This window comes from Magnolia sinica, chromosome 16 (genome assembly GCF_029962835.1).
Source record: "Magnolia sinica isolate HGM2019 chromosome 16, MsV1, whole genome shotgun sequence".
Taxonomy (NCBI): Eukaryota; Viridiplantae; Streptophyta; class Magnoliopsida; order Magnoliales; family Magnoliaceae; genus Magnolia; species Magnolia sinica.
In genome coordinates, this window is record NC_080588.1 from 3,592,282 (window position 1) to 3,599,868 (window position 7,587).

A 7,587-nucleotide genomic window follows, 5' to 3' on the forward strand; every position below is an offset into this window, starting at 1 on the left:
TTTTGGATGTACCATACACATTACAATAGGCCCCATATTATGAGCGTATATTAACCATTATGTTCTAACATGTATTATGTATTTTTAGCTGTAAGGACTTTACCTGTGATATGAAACATGGCTTTTTACCAGATTTTAGATTAAAACTAAAAGTTGTAATCTATTACAGCCTGTAACACCTTCACAAGCAAATACATGCATCTAAATAGCCCCTGTAATCCCTTTACAACTTAAGGACTTTACAGGCATCCAAACGACTCCTTAGTATAATCCGTAGCTGCATTCAAATAGTTGTTAACTTTAGTTGTAATTTGAATCTACACTCATATGTTAGATTTAATTTGAGTATCAAACAAAATTCTCCATCCAGAAAGGCATTCTATAGTTGTTCTCCGCGACCAAGTATAAGAATTTCTCCTTCTTCTTTTTTTTCCTGTACTGAAGAGAAAAAGTCTTTTCATATGGAAGGCAGAGATGTGACACATTTTCAGATGACGAACCCCATCATTTGAGTATCGCCTGATCATCTTAAGCAATACTATGTAAGTGGCTAAATAGGTGACTGATCTTATTAGAGAACTCGGTCATATACGGTCGATTTATGACGTATCTGTCTATCTTAGTGCTTAAGGTTGTAGTTGTTTGATTTGAATTAAGTCGCACATTTAATTCTAGCACACTCACACTAATCACGTGACTAATTTTGAAATTGAACCACAACATAAGTTTAGCACGCCTAGTGAGACTCTCAAAAAGGAAAATAACTACTTAAATATTCATTGAACATCGGCCGTGTAACAAATTTAGCTAGCCCCGACACATTCCTAGGAATGCCTGGTAGGACAAATAACATAAGCCAGTATGAAAGTAATAAGAAAGTGAGAGAGCTTACAAATATTTCTGAGATAATTATGATTGAATTACTTAATATACAAATGATGAATCATCATATGACATAGTAGTTATGAGCTCAGGCCAAGCAGTCATGAATTCATGTTGAGATCTTCAAAAGATGGATGACTAGAAGCTTGAATAAGATATTTTTTGAAAGAACACCTACCATGCCTTAGCTAATTGTTGATATTAGTTATGTCGGAAATTTGACATCAGTACTGCCAGCAACACAGTTACCTCTTCCACAACAAAATATTCAGCCGGCTCCAATACAGAAGATACGGAATGCTCTGTTGTCCGTCAAGTTCAGGTGACCAAAGTAGGAGGTTAGAAATGTTGTTCTTAAATAAGGAAACCATGATATACCCATGGGTCAACCTTTCCTTGGAAATCCATCGTATCATGGGAGACAAAACCATGTAGGCCCTAAACCACCTCCAATGGCTGAATCACGACATTTGAATCATGACCATATTACTTAAATGGTTCAGGAAGTAGCAGGCCAAGTTCTCGGCCGTATTACCACCTTAGTCAATTATAAGCCCTATTTTGAATTGATGGACCGACGGTCTCCATTGTCACGACCGAATTTGTCGTTCTTAGATGATGATGACCGAATTTGACAAATTTACTGTTTCTCGTTTAAGATGTCTGAATTCAATCAAAAATGATAGAATTTACCGTTTTTTACTAAGATAGTCGAGTTTGACCAAATCGGCCGACTTTGATGTTTTCCAATCAAGATGGTCGAGTTAGATCAAGATGCTCGAAATTAATATTTTTTTCATGGATTAGTAATCACATTTATTGTGTCAAACAACGAATTAACATCACATTCACCTTTTACCAAAAGGTGAAGTGATACGGGGTCCACTTGATATTTGGATGTCTTATTTTTCGTCTCAAGCCTTACAACGAGATCCCCAGGTGGACCAACGATTTGGATGTAACACATACCTCATGATGGGAAGCACAGGACTTGGTGACGTCCACACATACCTCTTGATGGAGCTCAGCTTTATGTGTGCATGTGTTATATCCTACAAATATATCTTCTCATCTTTAGGCAATTAATTAGCCAGCTACCTTGAACCCAAACGTTGGTTACATTCCTCTAAAATTATTATTTTTTTGTGCATGTGTGACCCACCTGATACACGGACATATTAACCGGGTTAGTTTGGATCTGGGCCCAACGTAATTTTTTTGTGTCAGGCTTGGGCCTGATAAGAGGACCATGTTGGCCTGGGCCTAACCTAACCTGGCCCAAACCAGTCCCATTTCCACCCATACTATTGAATCTGTGTGGTTGAGATCTCTCCATTACCACCCCTACCATTGAATATGTATGGTTGAGATCTCATAGGAAAGTTATATATAATGGTTGGCTTGCTTTTGATTAAATGTGAATTGTTGGTTCTGTTTCTCAACCATTGCTTTTTGGCCCACTTGTTGAAGGTTTAGGATTTCCCATCTGTCAGATCTTCAGTGAATGGCCCATTCAAATGTACTGGTGTGGTCCACCAAATGAGTGGATCGAGCTAATTTTCGGACCAGGTGATTATCATGGTATGGTTCACCTGTTGGATGGATAGGATGTTTACATTGGCGACCGATCATTTCCTTTTATTTGCTGCTAATTACAGCGTATCGATCAGTCAGCAAATATATTAGTTTGGTGATGAGTAAAGGCCCAGGGTTCCATAATCCAAACCGTTGATTTGTTGGGCCCATTAGTGGATGGAGGATCCTTAAAGAATCTTCCAGATTAGAAGATTTTAAGGAAAAAATAGAGCAACGGTCCACATTCAACTGAAAACATTGAAAAGATCAAAGGGCTGGCAAATGGTCGGAATAGCCTGAAATGAGGTTGATCAGACAATCCTAGTCATCCAATAGGAAATCTTTGAATGAATGGTTCAAAAGATAATGATCGACGTACGGAGGCGCCAGAAATGGGCCATTTACTGATATTTAATGCAAGTTGGGACCATGTTTTGGTGATCCAGACCGTTGATATGATAGCCCCGGCACGGATATGGGATTCACCAAATAATCTTATGGAAGTGAAGATCCTGGCCGTCCGATCTTTGACCTTTTTCTTGCAGATTTTTTATAATGTTTATTAACGGTCTATGTGACCTTATGAACAGGTTGGATGGCAAATAAACATACGGTGGGCCATAGGAATTTTCAACACTGTGTGGTCCACTTGAACTTTAGATCTGCTTCATTCTTTGATTCATGCCCTAAAAATGAGCTAAAAATGGACGGACGGCGTGGATAAAACGCATACACCATAGTCGGCCCCATAGAATTACTACACAAGTTGCATTCCCTGGAGTCCATCTCCGGGCAATCCTTGTCGGTAGTGCTGTCAATGGGCCGGGTAGTTCCGACGGGCCTTCGGGCTTGACCCTTATTGGGCCGGGTTTGAAGTGGTGTAGTAGGCCCGACGGTCGAATCCGGCCGGACTCGGGCTTAGCACCCTGAAGCCCATAAACCCTGCCCGAGCTTATAGGTCTTCTCTAAACTTAATTTTCCCCATTTAGCTCTTCCTCTCTTTCACACATGAGGCACACCAAAATATCATTTATCCATGGAAATTTTCCGGGCTCTGGCTCAGGCGGACTCAGGACGAGCTTTGTGTAAATGTCTTGGGCCAGAGTCGGGCTGGATTATTTCATCGTCATAGCCTGAGCTGAATTTGGGCTTAGGTTCAGAATTGAAAGTCAGGCTTGGACAAAGTTTGGCCCGGCCCTAACCCAGCCCATTGATAGCCCTACATGTCAGATGGAGGATCGAAATTACCTGTAACCTCTGATCACATAGAGCTCCTGTAGGAGGAATCTCTATGGGCCCACGGCCATGTCCATGTGACATCCACTCCATCCATCTACTTGTTTTGGTTGCTCACGTATACCACGGAACAGGAAACAATGGGGATTGAACATTCACCATTGAAACTCTGCAGAAGTTTTGAATCAGGCTGATATCTGTTGCCACACTGCAATGGGTTGTATTGAAACTCTTGTAAATCTACCAGAGAAGTATAGTTTGAGAATCGCCTTTAATTTCCAAATGTTGGATGTGTGATTTAATAGCCGCTGCATGGAGAGTACAATTACATAGCTTAGCTAAGCACGAATAGGCTCAAATGGTTAAAGATTAGGGGTGGAAATAGGCTATGCTAGGGTCAGGCCAGTGTCAGCCCATGCCCGGCCTTGGTCCTATTCAGGCCGAAAAGGACATAGCCCTAGCCCTGGACCTAAAGCCTTTGGCTATACCAAGGCTGGCCCATTTAAGGAAGAGAGTGAAATTATCATAAGTTTTAAAGCATCTGATTTGAGATTTTTTTTTATATTTTTTTATTTTTTGAGGTATTCCCTCCATTTTTGGTTTTGATAATAAAAGATTACTGTATTTCAAAAGAGCTTTTAAACTACATATGTACATTGAATAGGGTCCTCATAAGTGTCTTTTCATTATCAATTCATTTTGTATGTTGGTGACCCACTTAATGACCGGATCAGGCTAATAGGTCAGGCTGGCCCATTCATCATTGGCCCTAACTTGGCCCAACCTGAACACCACCCCTACATTTTCAGCCCAAGCCCAACCCTCTTAATGCATAAGCGCTTGTCTTAGATGACTAGGTTGGGCTTCCCAACCCATTACCATCCTTATTAAGGATTCTCTTCCCTCCAATTCCATCATTTCCGGTGGCTCTGTTAAACCTAAGTTTTAGAAACATGAAGTTAGGAGGTTCCCATTGATGAGCTTTAGATTCCTTCTTGGCACCACAATGCAAGGATTCTGGTCGGCTCATTTGAATAGGCCATATCAGGGTCAAGGTGATAGCAAAAAATTGAAAATGTCGTTGAATATTCTTTCATTATCTTCTTAGGATGGGTCATTTGGGACTAGGACACACTACTAGTATAATGTGCCAACCATATGTGCCAGAGTGTGTAGGGAAATGTTGTTGCCTAAATGCCTTTATAATGTATTGTAACAGGAGATCTTGATCGATCGAACAGCCTGGTTATGTATTGTAACAAGAGATCTTGATCGATTGAACAGCCTGGTTGATTGATCAAGTGATCCTCGGATTAAAAAGATTGGTCTCTGGACAGTTTTGGACAAGTTCATTTGATCAACTTAAGAGGTTCAAGTGATTAACATAGTTTGGAAAATACATGTAAACTCTTTGGATACTTTTGAGCATGTTCGAACAATCGAACATGTGGTTGTCAATCGATTGATAGTCGCTCAATCAATGTCGATCGACCAATGCTTAGATCGATAGCATGCGTAATTTTCCGTAACTACATGAATTGTTTCATATTCTAGTTGTTATACTATAAATATGGGTGTAGTATGGAATTAGGGTATGATTAAGAGAGTTAAAACATTTATAAGAGAGTTTTGAAAGGAGACTAAGGTTTTTGAATAGTTTCGCATATGTAAGTATGATTTATCTCTTGTAACTCATTATTCATAATGGATTTTGTTGTCGCTTTATATGATACTTTCGTCACTTTCAAGATGTGCAAGGTTATGGTAGAAAAGCAGGCAGGGCGAAAATTGAAAATATTAAGAATAAATAATTGTGGAGAATTCATTTTAAAGGAATTCAACCACTTTTATAAAAACGGATCATTTGATATAACACAGTTAAGTACACATCAGAGTAGAATAGTATGACGAAATGAACGAATCAAACTCTCTTGAAGAGAAGCCAAAGTATGTTGAGCAATGCTAGGTTAGGCAATGAGCTATGGACTAAGGTCATTAACATAGCTTGTTACTTAGAAAATCAGTATATATCTACGCAGATTAACTATAAAATTTCAGAAGAAGTGTGAAGTAGTTATGATGTAGACTACTCAGGGCGACGAGTATTTGGTTGTGATGCTTAATTTATGTACAGTTAGTAAAGAGAAATAAGTTAGACCAAGCCCTATCTGGCCGATTCCAAGTTAAACTTTACCATTAACAACCATCTTCACAACACTCCCAGTATACATTTTTGTGCACAAGCATGTACACATAACATTAGTTGTTAAAGATTACAGATTTTGGTATCCTGATCCTAAGAAGTCTAAGTTCATTAGCAGTAAGGATGTTCGGTTTAATGAGTTTGTTATAGTAAAAGTAACTAAACTAAATGAATAAAATAACATTCAAGTAGAATTTGATGTCAATGATCAATCAAACAATGATATTTTCACAAATAATATATAAATATATATATAAATGGGTTAGAGGAGCAAGATGAATCTTAAGGAGCAGTTGCAAATATATAGGAATTGAAACTTCAAATAAAATTAAAAACCTAAGGTGACGATAAATATGGTTGCTTATGTTTTGTTGACAAAACATTTAGATCCGTTTACATTTAAAAAAGTGTTAAATTATATATATTTTAGAAAGTGAAAAGTTATTAAGGATGAAAATATGAAATCTCTTTATAAAAATTAGACATGAGATTAGATTGAGTTGCCTAAAGAAGAAGAAAAAAAAAAGCTATTGGTTGCAAGTGGTCTTTAGGAAAAAAATGAGTGTCTTCCTAATTTTGGAGGTACGGTATATAAGGCAAGATAGGTGGCAAAAGGCTATATAGAGAACGGATATACTAATTTTAATGAGATCTTCGCACTGGTTATAAAAAACTCTTCAATTCAGATCTTACTGGCTATTGTTGCATTATTTGATTTTAAGTTAAATCATCTCGATTTTAGAACTACATTCTTACATGGCAAGTTGGAAAAGTAAATGTATATGCATCGGCCAAAAAGGACTTTATATGAAAGGCAATGAAGATTATGAGTGCAAATTGTTGAAATATTTATATAGCTTAAAGTAATCTCAAAGTAATAGTACAAATGTTTTGACAAATTTATGGTCAAACAAGGTTATATTAGATGTATGTATGATTAATGTTTTTATTTTAAGAAGCTTCTCGTATATTTTTTTCATACAATTAGTGATATGTATTAATGATATATTGATAGCTGTCAAAAATATGTCTGAAATCAATGTATTGAAGTCTCAACTCGGCAGAGAGTTAAGATGAAGGATTTGCACGTTACGAGTAAAATACTTGATATGAAAATACACAAATGTAAAAAAGTGTACAACTTATATTTATCATAGAGAAAGTTCATTGAGAGGGTTTTGGCTATGTTTGGAGTGGAGAATTCTAAGTCAATGATCATTCCTCTTGATGCTAATTTCAAGCTTTCGATAGCTTAATTACCAAGTATAGATGATGAGGGACTGCATGTTAGAGGTTCCTTGATGGGTTTTTCATCCTCAGTTTAGAGGAGATAAGGTGCGGATTGGTTCGGATGCCACAAATCTTGGCATTACCGCGCTGCTCGACCGGTCGAGTGGGCCGCTTGACCAGTCAAGCGATGCTCGACTCAAAGTCCAGCGAGCTATTTGTTTTGAAACTTCGTGGTACTCGACCAGTTGAGGGTCAGGCTCCATTGGTCGAGTGGGCTGCTCGACTAGTCGAGAGTTACGCAGATTCAGTCCGGATTTGGTGCGGACTGTATAAATTTAAGGTGCTTTCGCAAGAGGTGCGGAAGGAAGTTGCCTAAACTATAAATAGGGGGTCCTAGGGTTATTCTAGAGTAATGCAAGAGAGTTTCCTAATGTTTTGCGAGGGTTTGCTAAAGGGTTTAG